This window comes from Trachypithecus francoisi, unplaced genomic scaffold (genome assembly GCF_009764315.1).
Source record: "Trachypithecus francoisi isolate TF-2019V2 unplaced genomic scaffold, Tfra_2.0 Lachesis_group10, whole genome shotgun sequence".
NCBI lineage: Eukaryota > Metazoa > Chordata > Mammalia > Primates > Cercopithecidae > Trachypithecus > Trachypithecus francoisi.
The window spans coordinates 22,767,489-22,774,705 of NW_022681455.1; positions in this window are offsets into that span (position 1 = coordinate 22,767,489).

Sequence of the window (7,217 nt, forward strand, 5' to 3'; positions counted from 1 at the left end):
CCAAATAGCCTATGACTATTTGTCAACAATTTTTTTTTTTTTTTTTTTCTGAGATGCAATCTCACTTTTACTCACCCAGGCTGGAGTGCAGTGGCATGATCTTGGCTCACTGTAACCTCCACCTCCTGGGTTGAAGCGATTCTCCCACCTCAGCCTCCTGAGTAGCTGGGATTACAGGTGTGCACCACCACACCTGTATAATTTTTTTATTTTTAGTAGAGATGGGGTTTTGCCATATTGTCCAGGCTGGTCTTGAACTCCTGGCCTCAAGTAATCTGCCTACCTTGGCCTCTCAAAGTGCTAGAATTACAGGCATGTGCCACCATGCTCGGCCCGATTTGTCAATAGTTAACATATTTTAACATTTTTACTTTCATGTGCTTTCAGAGGAGGAGAGCAGTTTGTGCTGGCATCAGCAGCACTCTGCCTTCTTCTCTTTGCTGATTTTTATTACAGGAGAGGCACTTACTCATGGCTTCTGTATTGGACACAATGCTACCATTATGTATTTTTATTGGATTACAACTAATTAGAGCAGACTTGTAATTTCTGCCCTTGAGGAGTGCAACAGGATCACACACTTCTATTTTAAAATCCAGAACAACTACCAAATTTTATGGTTTCAGTAACCATGTTTTAGTGGACCTCAGCTAATCAAGCACCACCAGGATTTTAAAAAGACTACTAAGACTCTATATATTCTGTGTCCAGTGGATTTTTGAATAAAGAAGTTGTTTAATTATTTGTGAAGGTTTTTATTTATTTATTTTTGCCAATAGCTTATGGCTGACTCTTTAAGGCTAACCAATGGTTTTGAGTTGAGGTCAGGGGCTTTCTGACATAACAGACTGCTAAATCTCACCTGGTTTAAGTATCTTAACATCATCAGAGGCCATATAGAAATTAAAATCTAGTGTCAGAAACTCCTTCAAGGAAATAAGACACATATTATTTTGAGAAGAACTATTAAGAGAATCTAGATCCTGTAGAGCTTCAAAGTATTACATATCAGTAACTTGATAATTTGTTTTATTCTCATCACTGGCAGATTAACTGTGTAACACAGAACAATGGATTTACTTGAAAAGTTTTATTCCTCCCATATGCATGAGAATGAGAAGCATAGACACGGATGTGATTCTTTGCATAGCATGTTCATAGCCAATCAACAACTGACATTTAACTGAACAGATAGGTTCATAAGTAGCTTGGGTGCTAACATATGGTGACATTTCCAATTATAGGTCCCTACTGTAACAGTGGAATTTCTCTTCATTTAAAAAAAATGTAATAACACAAAAGAAAGCTCATTTGATGTCCATTTCATATGTCTGAATAAGTGGAAGTGTTTGATGTAACTAATGAAAAATAAGTTGTTGCCTTAGACAATAAAAAATGTGTTATACTTAGGAAAAAAAAGGCATATGTATTATGGAAGAGATTTGCTGCCTTATATCAGGTTTTACTTACATCTCAGATGCCTGGATTAAATTAATGTATCTTACAGGAGAAATCAGCAGAGTATATTAACACTCTGGATTGAAAAATCCTAGGAAAAGAAGCTTGCAAGTCACCCAATCATCCTAAACCAAGTAGAAAGTTGAACAAACTAAGAAGAATTTAACAATTCTTCTTAGATCTGTAGGAAAAGGGAAGTCATAGGGCAACCTGCTGACCCCAAAATTGGGGAAACAGAAGGGCAGATCCAGAGAATCATAATTTATCAGAGTAGAATCACAAGCAGATAGTTCCATGGTCACCACCATTGCTGGGGTAGTAAAATCTTAACTGTAATTGATGAATTGCTTGAGGCTCAGTGTGGACAACTCTGAAAGTCAAAAACTCCAGGGAGACTCTGTCGCAGAAGGGCCCCTGCACTTTCGTGAGTTTTACTTCTAGGAGCATGACCTGGGTCTTTCAGTGAATATCTGAGAAGAATTAGCTAGTGCTTCTAGTGCTTCTAGCAGAGGGAGGCGAAAGGGAACCATTCTGAAGGCACTCCCTGCTTCTTGACGAGGTCTGTCCTCAGTAGAAGCTAGTTAACGAGAGCCTAATTTGCTGGGGTTTTATCAGAGCCTAAGCTGACCTGGGTGAAGGAAAGTCACCAACACCAGCCACCTCTAGCTGCCCATATAGAAAGGAAATACCTAACTCTAGCCCACGCTAGCCATTCTCTCCCACCTATGGAAGTGAAGCCTGAAGCAGTTATGAAGTTCACAGTCCAGAGCCACAGGCTCACCGAAAGACTGAGACCTAATCATAGAACTCTAGCACACTTATCCCCACCCCTCCCCGCATCTTACTATCATATGACTAAAGTCCTACTCACAGAAGTTTCTTTTACCCAGCACATCATGTGCAGCTACGAAGAAAAATCACAAGGCAAACCAGAGGGCAAAAGACCCCCACAGTATGAAGTGACAAAGCGACCATCACAACTACACTCATATATGGCAGGGATGCCGCAATTATCCGATGGTGCATTTAAAACAGCTATGATGAACGTGGTAAGAGATCTAATGGATGACGTAGAACAGCATGCAAAAACAAATGGGTAATGTATGTAGGCGGGAAATTCTAAGAACCAATATAAAATGTTAGAGATCAAAAACACTGTAATAGAAATTAAGAACAACTTTGATAAGTTTATGAGTAGACTGGACATGGCCTAGGAAAGAATTTCTCAGAGTGAGGGGGTTTCTTAATAGCAAACTCTAAATTTAAAAAGAAAGAATCAGAACATCCAAGAACTGTGAGACAACTACCAAAGTTGTAACATACATGGAATAGGAATGTCGGAAGAATAAGAAGAAAGAAAGAGAAAGAAAGAAAGAAAGAAAGAAAGAAAGAAAGAAAGAAAAGAAAGAGAGAGAGAAAGAAAGATGGAAGGAAGGAAGGAAAGAAGGAAAGAAAGAAAGAAAGGAAGGAAGAAAAAAGAATCAAAAGAAAAAGAAAGAATCAAAAGAAATGTTAGAAACAATAATGACTGAGAATTTCTCCTAAATTAATGTCAAATAAGAAGCTACAGGTTTAGGAAGCTCAAGCAGAGCAAATGCCAAAAAATACACCTAGGCATATTATTATAACTACAGAAAATCAAATATGTTTTAAAAATCCTGAAACAAGTAGTGTGGGAGAGGTATATATACTTATAGAAAAACAAAAGTAAGAATTTTATCCAACTTTTACTCAGAAACCATGCAAGCAAGAAAAGAGTGAAGTGAAATATTTAAAGTGTTAAGAGAGAGAACAAAACCCACCAACCTAGAATTTTGTGCTCTGTGAAACTGTCCTTCAAAAGTGCAGAAGAAACAGGAGTTTTCAGACAAACAAAAATGGAAGGAATTTTTTGCCTATAGACTTGCCTTGAAAGAAATGTTAAAAGAAATTGTTTAGAAATTGTTAAAAGAAAATGATAGAGGTTTAAATGTTAGATTTATATAAAGAAAGGAATAGCATGAAATAAAGAATAAATGAAGGTAAATAGAAATTTCTTTTTACTCTTGTTATCTGTTAAATCAACTACTGTTAATTGATCTAACAAAATAGTTTGTTAAAAATAATAGTGGTATTGTATTTTATTACGTACGAATATATGTATATATAAATGTGTGTATATATGTGTATGTGTATATAGCACATACTTGTATATGCTTATCTATAAGTGAAATGAAAGCCAATAATAAAACAAGGGACAGAAGGAGAAAGGAATTGATATTATTTATATGTTCATACAACCACACAACCTGTGAAGTGGTATAGTGTTATTTAAAAGTCGACTTGGATTGTTTGTAAATGTATATTGTAAACTCTAGGCAAACCACTAAAAAAAGAAGTATCACTGATATCCTAAGAAAGGAGAGAAAATGGAGTAATATAAAGTGCTTAGTTGAAGCCACAAAAGGCATAACGGAGTGGAAGATAAAATCAGAAAATGACACAGACAGCAAATATAAAATAGTAACAAATACAGTAGATATTAACCTAATTATAGCAATAATCATTTTAAACATAAATGGTCTAGATGCACCAATTTCAAATCAGAGATTGGCAAAATGGATCAAAAAACAAGACTCAAATATGTATTCTATATAAGAAACTCACTTTGAATATAAAGAGAAGCATAGATTAAAAGTAAATGGCTTGAGAAAGATATACTATAGCAACAGCAATTAAAATTAAGTGGGAGTCACTATGTTAATTTCACATTGAGCAAACTTCAGAGCCTGGGAAGTTATCAGGGATAAAAGGTAGCATTACCTAATGATAAATGGGTAATTTTCCAAGAAGACAGAATCATCTTTAAGGTGCCTGAGCCTAACAATAGAGGATCAAACTACCTGAGACAAAAACTGATAGAACTGTAAGGAAAAATGGACAAACTCACTACTTTTTAGTTGAAAACTTCAACACCTATTCTATCAGAAATGGACAGATCAACAGGCAGAAAATCAGTAAGGGCAGACTTGAACTCAACAACACCATCTATCAATTGCATATAATTAACATTTATAGATGACTTCATTCAACTGCAGCAAAATACACATTTTTCTCAAACTCACATGGAACATTCATCAAGATGGACCACATCCTGGACCATAAAACATACCTTAACAAATTTAAAAAATAGAAATTATACAATGTCTGCTCTCATAACATAATGAAATTAACCTAGAAAATAACAAAATACTAGATGATTAAACAAGAATCTAAATATTGCAAAGCAGAACTCTTAAGAGAAATTTAAAAATATTTTAATTAAATGAAAATGAAAACACAACTCATTAAAATTTGTAGAATGCAGTGAAAGCAGTGCTTAGAGGGATATTTATAGCATTGAATAGGTTTATTAGAAAAGAAGAATAATCTAAGATAAATCATCTAAATTCCCACCTTAGCAGATTACATAAAGAAGGGCAAATTGAATCCAAAGTAAGCAAAGAAAAGAACTAATAAGAATTAGAGCAGAAATCAATGAGATTGAAAATAGGAAATCAGTAGAGAAATTCAACAATGCCAAAAGCTGATTCTTTGAAAAAATAAGTAAAATCAATGAGTCTCTTGTCAACCTAACTAAAAGACCGAGAGAGAGAAATATTATAAATAAAAAGGGAACATCACTACAGATACCACTGACATTAAAGGATAAGCAATAAATTTTATTATATTTATTTACTTATATACATATATAATTATACATTAATTTATATAGTATTATGAACAAGTCTATGCCTGCAAATTTGATAACCTAGATGAAATAGACCAATACCTTAAAAGACAAAATATACCAAAACTTACAAGATAGACAGTCAAGTAGACCTATACCTATTAAATAAATTGACTTAATAATTAAAACAATTTCAAAACAGAAATCACCAGTCCCAGATGGGTTCACTAGTGTACTTTACCAACTTAAATTTAAGAAAGAAATTATACCAATTATCTACCATCTCTTTCAGAAGATAGAAGCAGATAAAATGTTTTTTACCTTGTTCTATGAGGCCATCATTACCCTAATAACAAAATCAGATAAAGACATTACAAGAAAACTAGAGACCAATATTTCTCATGCACATAGATGCAAAAAATCCTCAAGAAAATATTAGAAAGTCAAATCCAACAAAGTATAACAAGAATTAAACACCACTACCAAGTGGGATTTATCCCAGGTATTTAAGGCTAGTTTAACGTTTGAAAATTCACTGATGTAATCTGTCATGTGAAGAAGTTAAAAAAGGAAAATTACATTATATCAATAGATTCAGGAAAAACATCTGACATATTCCAACAGCCATTTATAATGAAACAACTTTCAGCAAACTAGAAAGAGGGGAGCTTCCTCAACTTGATAAAAAGAATCTACAAAAACCCCATAGAACATTTTTCTTTTTTTTTTTTGAGACAGAGTCTCGCTCTGTCACCCAGGCTGGAGTGCAGTGGCCGGATCTCAGCTCACTGCAAGCTCCGCCTCCCAGGTTCACGCCATTCTCCTGCCTCAGCCTCCCGAGTAGCTGGGACTACAGGCGCCTGCCACCTCACCTGGCTAGTTTTTTGTATTTTTTAGTAGAGACGGGGTTTCACCGTGTTAGCCAGGATGGTCTCGATCTCCTGACCTCGTGATCCACCCGTCTCGGCCTCCCAAAGTGCTGGGATTACAGGCTTGAGCCACCACGCCCGGCCTCGAACATTTTTCTTAATGATGAGAAACTAGAAACTTTCCTGTTAAGAACAGGAACAAAAAAGCATGCCCCCCACACCATTCCTTTTCAATGCTGTACTAAAATTCCTAGCTAATGCAATAGGATATGAAAAGGAATAAATGTACACTGATTAAGAAGGAAGAATAAAAGTCTCTTTCTTCACAAATGACACGATCATCTGTGTAGAAAACCAAAAAGAATTGATGAGAAAAACAAAAAGAATTGATTTAAAAAAACAAAAATGATTCCCCAAAACTTCTGATACTAATAAAATATAGTAAGGTTGCAGGATGCAAGGTTAATATACAAAGGTGGATTGTTCTCTTATATACAAGTAATGAATGAGTACAATTTGAAATTAAAAATACAATGCTATCGACATTGGTACAAATTTAACAAAATATGTGCAAGATCTATATGAGGAAAACTATAAAATGCTGATAAAAGAAATCAGAAAAGAAATAAATAAATGGAAATCTGTTCCATGTTCATGGATAGGAAGACTCAATATTGCCAAGATGTCAGTATTTCCCAACTTGATCTATAGATTGAGTACAACCCAAATCAAAATTACAGCGACTTACTTTGTGGATATCAGCAAGCTGTGTCTAAAATTTATGTGTCGATGCAAAACATCCACAGTAGCCAACACAATATTGAAGGAAAAGGAAGTTGGAAGACTGAAACTGTCTGATTTCCAGACTTACTATAAGCTACAGTAATCAAGAGACACTGTGATATTATTAAAAGAATAGAAAATTAGGTCAATGGAACAGAATAAAGAACCTAGAAACAGACCCACATAAATATAGCCAACTAACCTTGATATAGGAGTGAAGGCAACATAATGGAGAAAAGATGTATTTTCAGCAGATCATGGTAGAACAACTGTACATCTGCATGCAAAAAAGTGAATCTTGATACAGACTTTATACTCTTCAAAAAAATTAACCCAGAATGTATTACACACCAAAATACAAAAAGGAAAGCCATAAAGCACCTAAAAGATAACATAGG